The 21,233-nt window shown below is 36.1% G+C and overlaps 1 pseudogene; it reads left to right on the top strand.

Annotated features, from left to right (window-relative positions):
* Positions 1 to 6,309: 6,309 nt before the first annotated feature.
* On the top strand, positions 6,310 to 6,975 carry Rpl13-ps6 (ribosomal protein L13, pseudogene 6; annotated as a pseudogene).
* The last annotated feature ends 14,258 nt before the right edge of the window (positions 6,976 to 21,233 follow it).

Below are 21,233 nucleotides of genomic sequence, written 5' to 3'. Positions count from 1 at the left end.
TCTCAAAATTATACTTAACATTTACATGTTGTTTTATAGTCTAAAATACCTAAGCAAGAATTATCTTATTTATTTTTCCAATAAACTTGTGTAAAGACTTTTTGTGTCTGCTATCATTGATCTGACATGATTCTATAAGCTTGGAAACACTTGGTTAATCATACAGTTAGATAGATTCTTTACCAATAACTCAGACTGTTTCTAAAGTTAGAATTTTCCTATAGAACATTTTCCATTTCTGACTATACCCTGATGCATTTATGACACAGACCATACATATCTGATAGTTGAGAGGGCCTACTAACTAAATGAACAACATGTGGAAAAATGAGTTTGACTTGATTTTTTTTGTCATTACTTATCTCTATAATTCATACTGACAGTTGTACAGACAGATGATAGATGGATACATGCATATATACATTATATATAGATGATAGATAAATAGATGATAGACAGGTACATATATAATAGATAGATAATAGAAAAGTTAATGGATGATTGATGGATGGAAAATGTATAGAAATAGAGACTATAGATAAGAAATGTTAGATAGATAGATGAAAGGTAATAGATAAAAAATAACTGAAAGATATAGACAGATATAGATGAGAGAATGATGGTAGACTAGATGGTAATATATAGATGATTGATAGATAAAATAGTAAATAGATTAAATATGTGGTAGATATATAATTGATAGATGATAGATCAAGAGGAAGAAAGAAAGAAAGAGAGAAAGAAAGAAAAGAAGAAAGAAAGAAAGAAAGAAAGAAAGAAAGAAAGAAAGAAAGAAAGAAAGCTAAATCATTTTATGTCCTGAGGCAAAATACCAGTTTTTAAAGTTTCTCAGAAACCTTATGAACTCATGAAAGAAAGGTGATAGAAGGACACATAAATAAGACTTCTGGACACATCACTTCCTCCAGGGTTCTTAAGATTGTAATCCAGAGATGTCAAGAATAAGGTAATTATACAAATTCCTTTGTCACATTTAGTTCTTCCTATACTGCAGGTCACATTTCTGTATACCAATGTCTTGATGATTGTTCTTCTACATGTGACACATCCTTTTAGTTATAAAATGGAGATTGAAAAGGTTGCTGTGATTCTCTAAATGAGAAAAAAATTAGAGTCTACCAGCACGGTGATAACATTTTTGCATCTGTAAGTGCTGAAAATCCTTAAGAAGACAATGCTGTAAATAAACCAGGACTGAATAAATAAGATTTTGTTAAATAAGAGAAGTATCATATGTGGCAGCAAAGACAGCTATCAATTACTAGATGGGAAATTGATGATTGTATAGGACAATAAAGTAGAAGTCCTTTTATTTCCATTTATCTCCTCCTATTTCCAGATACATCTTGTTTATGCAAAATTAAGCACATCATCACTTTAGGTATTTACCATTTCTTGAGAATTCCTCCCACTTCCTTTAAATCATTTCCATCCCTCCCTCCTCTCCATTCAATTCTCCCCATATCCTCCTAACTTCCTCTCAAATTCATATTCTCATCATATATATATATATATATATATATATATATATATTACACTTTGCTTAATATACACCATAAATGTATATGCATATGTTTAGGGCTGGCCATTTAGGATACAATAACCCATCAAGAGTTTGTTCCTAGACAGGACTAAGTGACCTCTCTAAACACTCATCAATTGTTTATATCTCTTTGGGGAGGCTTCTGGTATCACTGTACATGTCTTATTTAGATGACTGTATTGTTGAGATTTTATAGGAGAAATGTTCCTATTATATTTAGGAGAAAGCAGCTATTTTTGTCTTTTGGCTCTTAAAATCTTCCTGCCCTCTTTCTACAAGTACTGATGAACTTTAAGTGTAGGGTTATTACGTTATATATGTATCCATTGGGGTTGGGCACCAGTAGATCAGGTATTCTCTGCATTCTGACCAATTGTGCCTGTGTATAATGACCTCTGCTGTACAAAAGGCACTTTTAGCAAAGGGTGAGAACTATGCTTATCTGTGTATACATGGATAGGCATTTAGAATAAATCTAGTAATAACAATGTTATAGGAATAGGTAACCACAGTTGATTACACTTCAGTTCTAAAGCCTCATTAGCTGTGGTTATTTGGATATATGTACAGGTATGAATTCCCTCTTAATAAATAGGACCTAAGTATAATTAGATGAGTGTTCCTTACCTGTTGGATAAAAGTTCTACTATCGAGCTCTTGACAGTTTCTTTCCGTGTTGGTCACTGCTGTAGTTGGTAGGCATTACCACTCAGTAGGAACTCATTACTTTTCTCTTTTAACAGCATAAATAGCAACATGATATAAGTCCTTCCCAGAGGAAGAAGCTCCCCTGTAAGCTCCAGATGTATTCTTCCAAACCTTTTGTTGGAACTACGTGGTGTGTTCAGCAATATGATCTTATCCTCAAGTTAGGAGGCAGCAAAAGAAAACAACTTTCACTTTAGGAGTCTCTTGGGTTGCCCAGATCAACAAGTCAAAGAGAAGTTTCCCCTGCCTGGAATTTCAGATTGGAATAGAAAGGAGAAATAACAACATCAAAGAAATACCTTTGAGAGGGTTTAGGGTCCTTAGAAATTATGAAGATTATTTAAACTATTTGAGACTGCATGCTAAACTGGTCAGGATAGCAAATAAAAAAAGTACTCATGAGGATATGGGGAAAGTTGAACTTACATTCACTGTTTGGGGATGGTTAACTGGCATGGACACTACAGAAATCAGTGTTAATTTTCCAAAAGATGAAATTAGATATATTACATGGCCCAGTCTTTCTATAAACAGGAATATGAACAAAGGCCTCCAAACACTACTCCAGAGATGCCTCTTCAGCTATGTTCATTAGTGTCATATTCACAGTACCTAAAAATAACTGTGGAAAACACTTGTAAGGCAACAGACACTGTCAGTAGGACAAAATGGCGGCTTATACAACAAAAATATTTTATCAATTCTGTATCCAACAGAAGGCTAATATCCTAAATATATAAAAAATTCAAGAAGCTAGACAATAAACTACCAAATAATCCAATTTAAAAAGGAGATATAGATTTAAACAGAGAATTAATGATAGAGGAATCATAAATACCCAAAAACACTTAAAGAAATGTTCAATGTCATTACCCATCAAAACAACATTGAAATTTCATTTTCATCTATTATAATGGCTGAGATTCAAAACACAAATGATATCTCATGATAGCAAGGATGTATAGCATCAACCCTACATCTAACAGAAGACTGATACCCAAAATGTATAAGGAAATCAAGAAACTAGATATCAAAAAGCCAAAAAGCCCAATTTAACATTGGTGTACAGATCTAAAGACTAAGCAATAGAGGGATTCTAAACGCCAAAAAGCACTTAAAGGAATGTTCAACAGAGACATGCAAATCAAAGAGGGCTCTGAGATTCCATATTACACATGTCAGAATAGATAAGATGAAAAACTCAAGGAATAGCACATGCAAGAAAGTGAAGCAAGAGGGGCACTCCTCCATTGCTTGTGGGAGTGTAAACTTGTATAGCCTAATCTGGAAGTCAATATAAAGGTTTCTCAAAAACTTAGTAATTGATCTACCTTAAGACCCAGCTACACTGTGCCTGGGCATATACCCAAAAGATACTGCAAAGATAGTTACTCACTTAAGTTCATAGCACTTTCACAGCTTTGTTTATAATAGCCAGAAACAGAAAACAGCCTAAATGTTCTTCAACTGAAGAATGGATCAAAAAAAAAAAAAAAACAGTAGATGGCACATTTAGACAATGGAGTATTACTCAGCTGTTAAAAGAAAAATGACACTACAAAATGTGTAGAAAATGGGCAGAACTAGAAAAATATTACAAAACAAAAAACAACAAACCCAAAACTAAACCAAAGCAAACCAACCAACCAACCAACCAAATAAATAAACAAAAACAACAACAAAACTAACAATAAAAGAAAAACATCCTGTGTCAGGTAACAGACACAGAAAGAGACACATGGAATGTACTCACACATAAGTGAATATTAGCTGCAAAGTAAAGGCTAATCATGCTTCAACCTAGAGGGTCTAGGTAACGAGGACTTAAGGGGCAAGGAGAAATAGAATATATTTTGCAGGTAGACTGGAGATGGTTGAAAATGGGAACATGAGGGATGGGGAGGATAGAGGGAGAGAATACTGGGAGAAATGCCTGGAATTTGGTATATTCTTGATGTGAGGTAGAAACCTAGTTCAATGGAAACTCCATGAAACCTGCAAAAATGACACTAGCCAAGTCTCCTAGTAAAGGGAGAAAAGGAACCTGAGCAGCCATCTTATGTAACTGGACAAGGCTTCAACTAGAGGCATAGGGACACCAAGCCAGTCACAAAACCTTTGACCTACAGTTTGTCAGCCCTGTAAATTGTGCTGGGATAAGAGCCTAGCTTAAGAGTCATCAGAGAGACCAGAAAGACTTAGTGCAGCAATTGGAGGGAGCAGATGCAGAGTCCCACAAGCACATAGTAGGCAGAGCTTCCAAAATCCTGCAGAGGAGGTGGAGAAATGATTGGGGGGAGCCAAAGTGGTCCATGACACTGTAGCAATACAACCCAGACAATAGGATTCAAGTGGACTCACTGAGATCAGGGAACCTTTTGGGGTATGATCTAGGTCATCTGAGTAAGTTTTATTGTTGTATAGGCTTGTGTTTTAGAGGGTTCTGAACAGTGGGAGTAGGGAGCTTTCCCTAATTCTTTTGCCTGCCTTCATGACGCTTTCCTTCCTATTGGGTTGCCTCCTCCAGCCTTTATGGCACAATATGTTCCTAATCTTTTTGTAGCTTTGTTATGCCATATTTGGTTGATGTCCTTGGGAGACCTTCTCTTTGTTTCTGAATTGGAGGTGGAGTGCAGGTGGTTCTGGAGAAAAGGGGAGGTAAGAGACTGACTGTTGGTAGAGAAGGAAGGAGTAACCGAGGTCAAAATGGAAGGAATGAAAGAATAAATATAAAACAAAAAAGTTACTGTGTTCATGCTGTATCTTCACAGCAATAGAAACAATGCCGCCTTGTCTCAGAAATATTCTGTTGCTCTCTAGACTGCATCTGTAAGTATTGGTCATATTTACTCTGAAAGTAAGAAAAATAGGAAAGATATATTTTGAGGGATAATAGAGGACAGGAAAAAAAATAAGGAAAACTGGAAGAACAAAGAGAAAAGAGGAAGAATGGGAAGAGAAGGCAAAGTCATGGGAGTATAAGTAAAGGTGATATATTTCAGCAAATGAACATTTAACCAGTTATTATCACATATAAGACACAGGATTGTGTGCTTTAAATATAGTTGGTTCTTTAATACAATAACAATGTTGAATACATAGGGAAACTGAGGCTTGAAACTACTGAAAGCATCTGAGAGTTAGCGGTTGCCAGAAGTAGGGTGTGGCTCTCCTGTGTCTCTCTGTGTGCTCTCAATCACTTGGATGCACCACTCTCATAGGACACTGCTGTGTATGCTAATGTGCCTCTATGTCAATCTGTGTGTCCTCAATCACTTGGATGTACCACTTGCTTAGGATAGTCCTGTGTGTGCCCCACAAATATTTGGTGAAGGTGTGTATCTTTCTCCGGAGTCATTTCCATCTCAGTTCAGACTTCCCTTGTTTTATTCTTAAAGAATCACGATTTTCTCCCTTTTATTGAACTTTTAAGTCAAACTCTCGTATGAATGTATTTCTCAATGTAGCACTGTGAGTATTAAGCCTACCATGTATACTAACATTATCTTCCACGGATCCTAACTATGAAGCCATCTTGTTTTGAAGAAGAAAAAAGTGTGATATATACTATTGCTAAAAGGGAAAAAAGTAAGACTAAACAATCCACATTCCAGGAATTTTGTTTAGATTCAAAATAGATCCAATTGCAGTGAAATCTAGACTATAAACCTGCCTGCATAATTTTCTATTTCAATAGCTTTGGATGGGTATATGAGTACACCTAGTATTTATAATAATTTTCTGTAAAATCAAATACTTATAATCATGGATATAGTGTTGAGAACATTAACACATATAGCACACAGTACACAAAAGGCACAAAAAACAAAATAAGTATTCTTCATTATTTTTATTACCTTAATGTCTTCTCATTATCATTATGCAACTCAAATTCTGACCAGTAGCATAGGAAAGCTATCTATTTTCATATATTTATGAGTTTTAGTATGTCTATAAAATTTAAGAACTTCACTTTTTATAACCAAAAAAACATTCAAAATAGAAAAAAAAAAAAAAAAAAAAAGAAGGCAGTGCCGGGTCCTTTCCGCTCGGCCGTTCTCCTGTACAGGAGGCAGCCATGGAGCCCAGCCGGAATGGCATGATCCTGAAGCCCCACTTCCACAAGGACTGGCAGCCAGTGGACACTTGGTTCAACCAGCCAACACGCAAGATCCACACACGCAAGGCCCAGCAGACGAACGCGCCCCGCATTGTCCCTCGCCCCTTGTCAGGTCCCATCAGGCCCATCGTGCGGTGCCCTACTGTTAGATACCACACCAAAGTCCGGGCTGGCAGGGGCTTCAGCCTGGAGGAACTCAGGGTGGCTGGTATCCACAAGAAAATGACAGGCACCATCGGCACCTCTGCCGAAGGAGGCGAAACAAATCCACTGAGTCACTGCAGGTCAACGTGCAGTGCCTGAAGGAGCATCGCTCCAAGCTCACACTTTTACCCAGGAAGCCTTCTGCTCCGAAGAAGGAGACAATTCTGCTGAAGAACTTAAATTGGCCACGCAGCTAACAGGACATGGGATGCCCATCCGGAATGTGTACAAAAAGGAAAAGGCCAGAGCCATCACAGAAGAGGAGAAGAACTGTAAGGCTTTCCCCAGCCATCGCATGGCCCAAGCCAATGCCTGGCTCTTTGGCATCCGAGGAAAGAGGGCGAAAGAAGCTGCAGAGCAAGACATTGAGAAGAAGTAATGAGCGGTTGGAGAGTTGTAATAAATTTTCCATAAAGCAAAAAAAATGTATTTCTCAGGCATAAAATAGGTACCTAAAGTGAAACTCATGGTTACTTTGTTTTTGTTGTTGTTGTTCTGATGTTTAACCTTCTGTAGTCCTTTTTTAGTACATAAGGGACTTGAACATGATACTCAAATGTTCTACCCTACAGCTATTCTCAAATTCTCTAAGACCCATATTAAAGCCCCATATAAATCACTCAGATTGACAATATTAAATTGTATGCAGTAGAAGTATGTTTATGAATGAGCTACCAATCCAAAAAATACCTAGTTATGGTACTTTTTATTTATCTTTTATTTATTTAAAATAATTAAAAATAATATAAAAGTAAAATATTTCCCTGCCTTGCCCTAAACCTTAGCAAACAAAATCCATATTTCTATAACCTTATTATAGTTATGAAATACTCTCCTCGACAACCAGCAATTATTCCTCACTTGCTCTTTAAAAAATAGTCTTGTCGCATACAATATATCACAATCTCAGTTAATTCTCCTTCCATTTCTCCCAGCTCTCTCCCACCTCCTCTTTCCCCACATCTACCTCCTCTCTGTGAAATGACCTAACATAAAAGAAAGCTAACAGGAAAATAAATTGTGTAAGAAAATAATTTGAAAGCTTCTTCCAAACTCCATTAAGGTCATTGTTCATTTTTTAATGTCTGTTCCTATGATAAAACACTCATGTAAATGCTACTTAGACAAGAAAGGGTTTATTTAACTGAGAATTTCATGTTACATTTCATCATTTTGTGAAAGTCAAGAGAGAAACCTGAGGTAGCTTCTCACATCAAAAATCAATTTAGTTATACTTCCGGGAGATTCAGCCCCAGCAGTCAGAATCAGAGGAGTTACATGATTTTTGATGTCACATTGACAGTCACTTTATAAATTTTAGTTAATTTTGGAATAACACTATATATCAAAGAATGGTTATGAGTATGAATACATTACAGTGTTTAAAATGTTTAGATTTTAATTTGCTTAGATATGCAATTAAGTGATTTCAACATAAAGTATAAAGCTACATGAATGATCCCAGATCAAAATATAGAATAGTGGCATGATTCTTAAAGGTTATTCCCTGTGTTACAAAGATAGCCAATAAATTTTGGGGGTAAATTTATATATGCAATATGTGTCACCACTTACGGTTTTGGTCTTTTTTTGGGGGGGGAACATTCTATCTCTATTTGCTATTAGTTAAATACTAATTTTTCCTGAATTGAATCCTTCTCTAGTGGAGGGAGGAGAGAGATGGGTGAGTTTCAAGAAGCTTGTGACATGTGCAATTCTTAGGAAGCCCATGAAACTTAACTGGGTGTAGAGGCTCAGAAAGTTACCTGTTTCCCAAAGTCCTTCCCAAGTTTTCAAACAAAAATTAACTACTGGGGAGATCCTCCTTTTAATGCAGTGTATGAATGGTAGAGGGAACACTAGGATCCATATTTCTGTGTGCCATCACACCTGACTGGAATGGTTTTTCAGTGATGAAACTGTCTGGACCTGCCCTGGTTATCTATGTAACCCCTCCTGCATGTGTATGTAAGTAATTCCAATGAACTCATTAGGTCACCAAGTTAGCCTTGGTTGGCATCATTCCTTTGGTCTGTCAACGGTACTTATTTTTGGAAGTGAATAGACATTTGTACATGTTGTCCCAGGAAGAATCACATAGCACCATTGGAAATCATTCTATTCTCACGTTTCTCAACCATAACTTCCTCTATTTGCAAAATACTGAGCCTTCTGTAAAATAAATTATACATGTGCTTCTTATATGCACATTCCTCAGTTTCACACAATGCTTTTAAAATTCATAAATTTGCTAGGTTTTAATTGTGTGCTCTGGAATAAAAGAGAGTTGATTACAAGAAACAGATCTCCTGATGGATTCTGTTTATTACTAAGCTAAAGTTGCCACGAACATGACTGCTATGGCTAGGCTTATACACCACTTTATTCACAGATACTTGTAGTAGAAGTAGAATAGGTAGATAATAGATTGCTTCAAACTAGCAGATAAAATGCATACAGTTATTCCCATTTCCACTGTGAATGTATGATAGTTTCAATTCCCATCCTCTCATTAACACAGGACATTGACAGTCTTTGCAAGGATAATGACTGTGGTGACTGTGCATTTAGATTGCGGCATGCATTTGCCAGATATACAGCTAGGAGACGATTCTATCTACTTGCCCTATTTTTTGCAATATCCACTTAAAGTACATTACTTCTCATTTGTGTTATTTTAGTATTTATTACACGATTTAAAATGGTTTTGGTTTCATAATGAAGAGAAACTTGAGTTGCAGCTACTCCATCATGAGCAATCTAATTGTTTTGAGATAGATTTATAAATTTCCAAGTACTGGAAAAATATCCCATTATTCATTTCTTTATTATTAATAGCACTGTCTTTGAAACGTTAATGAAACAGTCAAAAACAGCACTCTGACTAGTTATTTTGATTATGTCTAAAATGTCACTGTGTCTTACAAACTGTGTACCCATAGGAACATTTATTTGTGCACGCTGCCAGCCTGTAAGACAAATGTTCCCCACCCTGAATAGATTTTAAATCTATTTTAACATGGGTCCTTCCTTTCCAATCAAATAATAGATGAGGAAAAATGAATTCATAATTACCTAACAATATTTGCAACATAAATTCAGCAGATATGCAAACTGTGGAAAGTAGTGTAAAACAGAGGCAACACACAAATGTTCAAATTTAAAATCCAGATTTAGAGTCAGAATTCTTAAACCGTGATTCTTGATCCTATACAGGGTCATGAAATTCAATGTTAGGATCATGAAAATTGGTCAACAATAGAAGGTTTCTGATTGTATGATGAAGGCTAAATAGTAATCAAATTCATAATGAAATAAATCTGTAGTGTTTATCAATGTGCTTAGACTTGTAATATTCCACAAGTACATTATATCCTTGATTCTGAACACCTACTATGTGTACTTTGTCGTGCACATTCAGTTATGCCATACAATTTAAACAGCTTAGATATCGTGTTACAAATCATAGAATGTTTACTGTATATATTGTTTTCTTCTCTATAGAAGCCTAATGTTCCAATTATAGAAAACTTTCTGAACTAAGAACATATAAAAACAAAACTTGTCTTTACTGTTGCAAGGAGTATATGTAAGTTTTCAGCATTAATCATGTACAACTAGTCAGTATGATGAAGCTATTACCACAGACAATTCAAGGACCCGCCATGCTCTACTATCTGTGTGATATAAATGTGTGCTCCACTATGTTCATAGCACCTTTATTTGTAAGAGCCAGAAGCTGGAAACAACCCAGATGTCCTTCAACAAAAATTAATACAGAAAATGTGGTTGATTTACACAATGGAAAACTATCCAGCTACTAAAACTGAGGACACCATGAATTTTTCAGGCATTTGGATAGAACTACAAAACATCATCCTGGGTGAGGTAACCCAGACATAAAAGGACATAGTAGGTACTCACAGATACATGGATATTAGCTAAAGTGTACAGAACACACATGATAAAACCTACAGAACATAAGAAGTTTAACAAGAATGGAGGCTCAATTGAGGATGTTTCAGTACCACTTAGAAGAAGGGACAAAATAATCATGGGAGGCATGGGGAGAAAGGGATCTGGGTGGAAGAGGGAAAGAGGAAAGGAACGGGGACAGGATTAGGTATTGGGGAAGACAGGAGAGAAGCCAGAGGGCCAGGAGAATAAATGAAAATATGTGGCTGTTGGGGGGGTGCTCAGGGGCAGAGAGAACCTCTAGAATGTCTCAGAGACCTGGGATGAGAGGCTCAAAGTAATCTATGGGGATGACCTTAGCCATGGTGCCCAACAGTGGGAAGAGAGAAGCTGAAGAGATCACCTCTGGTATTTAGATAGGACATCCAATACGGATAGGGTCACCAAGCTACCTTCAAAATTTTGACCCAGACAATTGTTCCTAACTAAAAGAAATGTGGGGACAAACAGACAAATGGGTCAGAGATTGGAGGATAGGCTATCTAGTGACCAGCTTAACTTGGGATCCATCCCATGGGCAGGCATCAATGCATGGTATGTTTGCAGATAGGAACCTAGCATGGCTATTCTCTGAGAGGTTCTATCAGCAGCTGACTGAGAGAGATGTAGATACATACAACCTACCACTGGACTGACCAGGGACTCCTATGGAAGAATTAGGAGAAGGACTGAAGAAGCTGAACTGTGGAAATAGGAAGACCCAGCAGTATCAACTACGCTGGAGTACTAGGAACTCCCAGAAACTAAGCCAACAAGAAAAGACCATACATGGACTGGTTTTGGTCCCTGGCACACATATGGCAGCGGACTGCCTTATATGTCCTCAGTGGGAGAGGATGTGCCTAATCCTATAGAGAGTTGATGCCCCAGAGAAAGTGGATGTAGAAGGTGGGACATGAGGTGGGTGGAGGAGGGGAGAGAGTGACGGAATAGCCTCTCAGACTTAAAGAGATGAGGATGGAATAAGGAAGTCTTGGGGTGGGTAAAAAGGGGGACAGCATTTGCAATATAAATAAATAAAACAAATTTTAAAGTAGCACCAAAGGAGGAATATATATATATTTTCATTTTAGAGAGTTGAATTCTAAATAAGGATATAAATTAAGTTATTACTATACCTAAAATAAGCTTACCTTCCTTCTTCATTTATGCAGGTGCTTTATTCTGACATCTTGGAAGGAAGTCCTTGTTCTATTGGATTCTACTGTTGTGATGTTGACATTGGCAATTAATAGGGAACAAAGGAACTTGTGATTGTCAAATTATTGTATAAATCTTTTCTATGTTGTTTTACTCAATGTGCCCCTGGTGAAGACTGTGAGAACTTTGTGTTTTAAGGGAGTTTAAGTAAGAGAAGAAAGTGGCCCAACATGGAAACAGGAAGATGTATGAAAGGCACTCGGAAACAGAGACAGCAAGAATTAGAGTTGATGAGATGGTAGAAATGTGAAGGGTAGATGGAAAGAAATGGAAAATGACAGTAGTAAAATCAGAGACAAGCTTTAATATGAGATAAAGATAGAGAAACCAAGGAAACTGCTAGGAATTCTAACATTAGCAATAAATTTGGAAAACATATGAGGAACAGAATAATATTTACTCTAATCTCAGGGATGTATGTTATTGAAATTGCGCAGTTAAATCAACTTATCCACTTGAATATGCAAGAAAGAATATTAAACATGACACAAAATAACATTATATAATATATGTATAATTACATATATTTGATGTATAAATATATGTATATGTATGTATGTATGCATGTATGTTTATGTATTAGAAGGAAATATGAGGGGGAAAACTGAGGTCCTAAAAAATATAGTGTTATAAAGAAGAAAATAATGGTATATACTATATAAAATTGACTGTTGTTGTTGACACTGGTTTCCATTTATTCTTATATATTTTATTTATTCATTTAAGTATAGGTATTAATATGTTGATTCACATTCACACATTTATTTTTTCACTTGTCAACCATTTGATGATCAACTGAATGTAATGTTCCTAATTTAGAATAGTAAACACAAAATGAACCCAAGCTAGCTATAATTTTACAACCTAGCCCTGGTTCCTGCTCATTTTGTGATGTTAAATACACTGTCTCATACCTTTAAATTCAAAATAGTACTTAAAATGAGAAAAACAACTGCTGCCTTTACCAAACTGACATTTAAATGACCATTGCTATCTGAAATTTAAATGATTTATGGTGAGTTGTATAAAAGGAACTATGAGAAAAGGCAGATAAACACCAGATGGAGAGCCAGTCTGAGTAAGCAAAGCAGAATGTGAATAGTCAAAACTAAAGAACCAATGTGACCAAAATGTTAGGAACTACCATTCTAAAAACTGCATTTCCTATCAGAGCATATGCCAGATTGACTATCAAAATCAGACTGACATATTAAAATATGAAAATATGAAAGTCCAAAGGTTTTAGTAAGCTTAACTTGACAGGAATTGATTATTGGATCAGCCAAAGTACCTAGAGCAGAGAAACAAGTTTTCACAGAGGGTGGAAGTCCAAAGATAGATAGGTTGGAATTTCTTCTAAAGGTAAATACCATGGTCACAGAAATATGGTAAGAAACTGAGAGGTAAACAAAGAAGTTAAGACCAATAATAAATAAAACCAGTTAGAGAAGAAATAAAGTTCTAAGTATAATAGCAGTGAAAATGGCACATGCCATTTTCTGGATTCAGCTCAGACAAGTGAAGTCATGAGAAATTCAGGCATTGGCATCATCAGAGACAATAAGAAAAAGACACTGGCACAATCTGCTGACCCAGAGCAAGAATGTGGGAACCCATACATCTGTAGGAACACTCCCAGGAAGATTTGATGAGATATTGCAGTATTATTCAGAAGCAAAACTAGTAGTTCTTAAGACACAGAGAGAACTGAAGAAAGTATAATTGCAAGGTTCAATGAGAAATGTTATTCATAAAAGGAAATGTAGTTCCAATAATAAAACAGCATGATTTCAACAAAAGGACTAAACTATAAAGACAATTTAAAAAGATGAGTGGTTTATATGGAGAAGATAAGATGGGGGAAAGGCAAGGACAGGTAAAACACAGGCATTTGAAAGATGATAGATTGATTAGGTATGGAGAGAGGGAAGAGAGAAGCTATGAGGGCCATCAGAATGAATGAAATATGCAACCTCAAGGGGTGAGAGGTAAGGGGACCCAGTAGAAAGTACCACAGACCTGGGAGGTGAGAGTCACTCAGGACTCAAAGGAAGAGACCTTAAATGAAATGTTCAACATTGAGGAGAGATAGAGTCCACCTCCAGTAGAAAGACAGGACATCAAATGGAGGGATGGAGTTGTCATCTTATTGTCAAAAACCCTGACCCAGAATTGTGCCTTTCTAAAAGAACATGGAGAAGAGACCAAGAGAAAGGAGGTCCAGTGTCTGGCCCAACTTAGGATCCATCTCAAGGAAAGGCTACAAGGTCTGACACTATTACTGATGCTACAGTGTGCTTACAGACAGGAACCTACCATGACCATGGCTGTCCTCTGAGCAGCCTGACAAGTAACAGACTGAGACAGATACAGATACTTATACCCAATCAATGTATTGAAGTTGGGATTCCCTGCTGTTGAATTAGGGAGAGGCTGGAATAAACTGAGGAGGAAGGCAACACAGCCCCGTGAGATCTCTCCAACACTGAGCCACAAACCAGGCAGCATGAGCTTGTCCAAGATCCTGGACACATATACAGTAGAGGACTGCCTGGTCTGGCTTCAATAGGAGAAGACATGCCTACCCCTCAAGAAACTTGAGGCCCCAGGGAATGAGGAGGCCAGGGGTGCTGCATCCTCTTAGGGACACAAGGGTGCAGGGAGAAGGATGAATAGGATGAGAAACTGTCAGAGGTCAGACTGGGAAAAAGATAATGACTGGACTGTAAAAAATAAAAAAATAAAATATTAAAAAGATGAACTAGATTTGAGAAGTGGTTGGTAGCTATACACTAAAACTGTATGTGAACTTACAATGGGATCTACAGTCTTGGCAGGACCAAGGGCTAGAATATTTCATAAGATTTGTGAATCATTCAAAAGTTACCAAACCATCCGCTGAGTTATGATGAAGTAAAAGAGCAATTTTCTTCTGGAAGTAAAGAAAAAAACGAGCATACAAAGAAGTCTTGGAGAATGCTGGAAGTGATCTCTTGCTCTGATTGGTAGTTACATGGGTAATGTATACCTGGTGAAAACCAGTTAAGACTTTTAATTAAATGTGCATTTTCAATGTGTATTACCCAAAAAATAAAGATGTAACTGCTGAATATACAAATGAATATTATGGTTCAATTAAAAAGAAGCTTCCTGTGCTATTTTGATTAATGAGTATTTCCCACATTGAAATGTTTCTATATCCCATTTGAATTTTACTTATAATTAGTAAAATTACTAAAGGATCATTGTGTCAATTATTTTTCTCACTGATTTGACAAACTAGAGGACAACAATCAGCAGAACAACAGTGTGTTTTGGCTAAACATCTGAAGGCATATTGCTTATTGCTCACAGCAAGGCATCATAAAGGAATTTGAGGTGGCTGGTCACATTGCCTCCACAGTTACAAAAAAGTAAGAGATAAATGGTTGTATGGAATGTACCTTCCCCTTTTCCTGGTTCTTCAGTCAGGAAGCTGAGTCTATATGGATAATCACCACAGATAATCAAGGTGGGCACTTCCTTTTCACTTCCCTCTGGAACTCCCCTCATAGACTCACCCACTGTATATTTCCTGGGTTATTCGCAAAATACCCTGGTTGTTGTGGAAAGTAACAGTCGCAATTGTTACAGGCTCACAGTGATTCTTCTGTCACACCCATTCCCTTGTATGCCTTATGTTTTGATTTTTGATGAAATACACAGATATAACTGTAATAATTATGAGTAATGAGTAAAAGCAATCAAAAATGAAAAGATGAATTCTAGAGTAATTTCTGCCTTAAAAGTCTATTCACATATTATATAAACAAGAAATTTTATGTGTTTGGAAATACCATGTAAGACCACAAGCTTTCATCAACCAGGAAGCTGTTTTCTTTAATCTTCTATGAACTTTCTAAAAATTGTTGCCTATTGCATCTCTGGTAGTGAGCCTGGCCTTTAATGGCTGAGCCATGTCTCCAGCCATTTCTTTTTATTGTAATGGGACAGCTCTCATTATTTTTTCATATCTTGCATCCCATGAACCACAAGGTGAAGAATGTCACAAACCATCTTAATTTTATCCTGAAGTCTGTGACCAACATATCAAACATAAGCAATTTATGAGAAGAAATTATATACTATATAAAACTTGGTTCAGTATTTAGTGGATCGAAGTCCATTTCTTAAAGAAGGAATTGAGGAGTGGCTCAGTCATGACAACAGGAACTTCCAGTACATTTGTGCACATGCAAGTGGATTAAGAAAGAGAAAGAAGTCAGAACTAGAATCTTCAAACACCTGGCTCACTTTCCTACATCCTTCATCTAGAGCACATTTTTGTAGAACTTCTACACCCTTCCAGAGTTCTGCACCATCAGGGAATAAGTGCTTAAAACATAAGCATATTAGGAATATGTCAGGCTCAAACCATAACTAAAAAGCTCATTTTTATATAAATCACTTCTAAAACAATCTGAATTTTTACAGTGCATTTCTAGCAGTATTCTAAAGCCTAGATGTTTTACTTCCAGGGAACTAATAAATTTTATAAGAATTTTTCTAAATATTTGACATCTTGTCATTTACTTTAAAATGGTCATAGTAAGAGAATTTATTCCATGAAACTTGACAGCTGCCAAACACCAAGTAAAGCTTCATCGCCCCTGAAAACTTGGTCGTGCAGTATTTCTTTAGTATGCCGCAAGTTTAGATTGTTCATGTTTCCTCTAGAAGTGATGGAAACTTTGCTGAAGAAATCCTGTTTGGAGGAGAGATTTAATAACAAGAAAAGTGGGAAAACAGAGAAAAGGTTAATTAACTGGATTTATTAATTTTTTTTACATGTGGTAAGAAAGTCATACATCTTAACCAAAGATACAATTTTCAGGTTTTTGTAAATAGCCCGATTTTATCTCTTGTCATTCCTCTACTTTTTTCCTTAGGACAGCAATTTTCTTCTGTGTGAAGGTCTTTGTTTCCATTTCCCCATGTACTTACATTTGTTATATTCCCAGAAGTGTTCATCTTTTAGGGATGATTTAAATGCCCTCTCATTTCAGATAAACATTTTCCTCAATCATATAAATGCAAAGCCTCTCACCATTTTAGTATTTAACATTGCACTTTCCACCTTTGGAGGGCATGTGATACTTTTGCTAATTATGTATAAGTTTATTCCTGTTAGATGAGAATTTATGTTATGCTCACAAATATTCAGTTTAAATTCCAGTGCTTGGTAATACATTTTCAACAAGCAAGTATGAGATGAAGGAGAGAGGGGAGAGATAGAGAAAGGAAAAGGAAGAGAAGAAAGAAGAAAGAAAAAATGAAGTAGAAAAAAGATAAATAAGAAATTTAGTGCAATATTTAACAAGTGCTATTGTTTAATATTAAACTAAATAGCACATTAGTGGTATAGCAAAAAACCAGGGCTTCCTGCATGAGCATAACTGACTTTCAGAACGTGTTTACTGAGTAGTGGATTCATTAACTTATTCATGTATGTGTTCATTAGTTTCTTATATATTATTCAATAAGGAATTGAAGAGAATTTGTTTTATATTTTGACATTACAAACTAAGAACTAGAAAAGTACAAAATGGAATATCTATGTTCATGCTTTGGTTATGAGTGATCAGTAAGGATACATTGCAAATTCAACATAATATAAGTATATAAAGAGTATGAAAGCACTAGAAACCATTATTTAACTTTGTGTTGAATGCATGGGCTGCAGTTTGTCTGAAACAGTGCAGAACAGGCATATGAGTCAGCTCAGGGTTGTCATGAAAACGATCTAAGAGGGACAATGGGGATGGATGAGATATGTGCTGGTCCTTTCAGTTTGGGAGAACAGAACAGAGTGCAAAGCTGATGGAAAGTGAGTAGTTTGAGAAAAGGAAGGTAGTCTGGTACTTGTGGTCCTGATGGCGTTGAGAAAGTAAGAGGATCAGAAGAAATGCTAAATCTGAAGAGGTTCACAGAGACCATACTGTGAGACGGATGAAGAATCATGAACTGTATCCTTCAGACAGTAGGTAGTCTATGAACAGTTTCAGCAGTATGATCAAGCTACAGATTTAAAGGACCTTTCTGGCCCCATTAGAGACATAATTGGGAACGAGGAATCTAAAGAGCGTTAACCTAAGCTGAATGCCCTTTCAAGTAATCCAAAGAGAACTGATGTTGAACTGAGGGCATCGGAGTAGACTCCAGATTCACAGTGTACAGTGATGAAGGCTTGAATTGAAAACAGAGTTCATGATGGAAATATTTTGAAGTGTTCCCAGACACAAAGACAGGTCTGAAACAAAATATCTGCACTTTCAAATATACTTAGCTTTATCCCAACCTTTGCCATTTGGCCCTGAAAAACATCAAATCATCCTGGAGTGAAAAATTAGCCTACATAGATGTAAATATATATTCACACACAAAAGATTCATGTGCCCACGAGCATGCGTGAACACACACACATACAGAAACACACACATATACAAACACACAAACACACACACACACACACACACTTCTAAGATGTCATTTATGAGAATGACAGTAATAGAAAATCTTTCATTCCTCTCTTCTATGACATACATGACCCACCTCTACCCAATTTCAAAGAAACAAAAGACAACTCAAGGATTCCTTTGAAAAAACAAACATTCACTCTGATGTGACTGGAGGGTTTCCATGGTTATCCAAGCGCTTTTTTCTTGTGATAATTTCTCAAAATGCAATTTCCTATTCTCTGCTAATGCTACCTTCTTTTGTTATGTATAGGTATTCCACCTCACAGAGGCAGCTTGGGTCAAAGAAAAAAATAAAGATAAAGTAAAATTAAAGACTTGGTCTTTTGTTATTTTCTCAATTCCTACTGCTTGCTATCCTGAGAATATTGTTGAGCCTTTTAAGAGATGCATAAACCAGAGTGTCAGTGTGGGGATTGGAGAAAAGATCATCCTAGAATTTAGTTGGTTTTTTTTAAGTGTACAGGCATTTTAGACAAAGTTTGTGTATAGTACTTAATAATCCCAAATCCTTGGAGCCCATGCCCTGTCTTCAAACACTCATTTAAACACTATTGCCAATTAAAACACTATTTCAAATCTAAAGATGAAGAATTAAGTGAGCTGCCTAGCCTCTCAGAGGAAGCTCACCTGGCTACCATTTCTCAGCCTCATCTGAACATGCCATCTATGTGTTTTGTGGTCAGGATAGATGTATACTTCTATTTAAAGCTAAAATTAATTATGTATTGATCCTCAGATACAGGTAACTATGACATTTGGGTTGATGCCTTCCATGCTTTGATAATAAAGTACATAGATGTTAGAAAGCAGACATGTTTGAACAATTGTTACCCGAAAGACAGGAGTGAGAATGCTGCTGCTACATATCCTACAGAGCTCAGCTCAACTCCCTAAATTGACAATGACTGGCCCTAAGGTGTTGCTACCATAGTGTTGAGAGTGAGGCATCCTGACTTGGAAGTTGGAGATGCTGAAGACATAGTGACTATATACTGTGGATCAATCATTGGAGCCACAGATGCCTCTTAGGCTGAAAGTGAGAAAATACATTTACGTGTATTGTTGGAAAGCCTGTGAGGAAGGAAAAAGACTCATTCCAATTTCCATATATGTCAAACTTTAGATTTGTAAACTAGAATTTCAGTCAAGGCAGCCAAAGTTCCACAAGCCAGGTGCATCTTGTAGATTTCTTTTGTCAATCACACACAGATCAAATACTGCTTTTCAGTATATCATGAAATATCACTATTATTCAATAACAAAGAAAATACAAAGGTCTAAAATTTATTCATTTCTTCTAGAAGGTATTGAAATACATAATTAAATGTTAGTAACTGTTATAGTAAACCCTTTTTTAAATATATATATATATGGTGTGTGCGTGTGCATGTTTTGATATATAACTCTTGCCTGCCTTAAACATACTATGTAGATATAGATAGCATGGAAATGAAAGGGTTCCACCAATCTCTAATGCCCAAGTTTTGGGACTAAAATTTATATGGGCTACCATACTTGAAAAGAAGACTAACTTTAAAAAATAGTATAAAAATAACTATATTATTTATTTTAGTATAAATAAAGGTGAGTTAAACTGTGCTAGTTATAATTTAAGAGGTATATCAATATGGCCAGAACACTGAATTGGTATGTAAATGATGAATCAATTACAGTTCCATAATGAAAACCTATTGATCCCCTGCACCTAAATATTTCTGTCACTTTTACTTGCTAAAGAAAACTTTTAGGGGGCAGGGAGATGGCTCAGCAGGTAAAGATGTTAGTGGCCAAATCGAAGGTTGTGTTTGGTCTACAGGACACACATAGGAGAGATCTGATTCCTGCACACACACACACACACACACACACACACACGCGCACGCGCGCGCGAGTGTGTGTGTGTGCATGCATACTAATTTTTTAAAGGAAACCATTTCTTTTCATTATTTATTTTTTCTTCCATTTTTATTAAATTGGGTATTTCTTATTTATATTTCAAATGTTATTGCGTTTTCCAGTTTCCTGTCCATTAGCCCCCCAAACCCTCCCCCTCCCCTTTTATGGCTGTTCCCCTCCTCATTCACCCTCATTACCGTAATTTTTTAAAGAAAAGCTTTAGTTACTTTACTTTGAATACAAAACATTTTTCATATTCAATATCTATATATTACTTTATTATACTCATATTCACTTTTTCTTCTTACTATATTAATCCTCATTTTATGTTTATGTTCTACTCTATCTTGGCAAATACATCTTCCCTCCTCATCATATATATATTATATTATATATATTATATTATAATATATATACTATAGATAGATATAGATAGATATAGAGATAGATATATAAAATAGATATATAGATACATAGATATAGAGATATAGCTATAGATATAGAGATACAGGTATAGCTATAAATATAGATAAAGATATAGATAAAGATATAGATATATCTTGTTTATAAGTGGAATAACAATGATCATGAGTATGTGACTGTTCTTGTGGCTTCCCAATTAAATCCCTGTCCAGTATACTTCCAGGAATGGGCCATACACAACTTCTAGTCTAATTGTTTTGGGGAATTGATGTGATTAGTGAATGAAGTAGTTTGCATTTCCACCAGCAATGTCATTTAAGTGTTCATCGTCCCAGCCCTCACTAACACTTATCAGTATTTATTCCTTTCCTTGATGAGTGTCATTTTAATACAATACAGTGGGATTTAAAACAGTGTTAATTTGCCTCTCCCTGTTGGATAAGGTTGGTGAACATGTTTTTAATATATAAATACCACTAATATTTCTTTTGTGAATATTCTGTTCAATTAATTGGTTCATTAATTGATTGGATGATTTCAGTATGTTTTGATATTTAACTTTTGGAGTTCTTTGTAGATCCTCAATATTAATCCTCTGGCAGTGATGTAAATGGTCAGACATCTC

The sequence above is a fragment of the Rattus norvegicus genome, chromosome 5 (assembly GCF_021556685.1).
Source record: "Rattus norvegicus strain SHRSP/BbbUtx chromosome 5, alternate assembly SHRSP_T2T, whole genome shotgun sequence".
In the NCBI taxonomy this organism is placed as follows: Eukaryota; Metazoa; Chordata; class Mammalia; order Rodentia; family Muridae; genus Rattus; species Rattus norvegicus.
The sequence above is the reverse complement of the archived record's forward strand: the minus strand, read 5'-3'. Positions and strand labels throughout refer to the sequence as shown.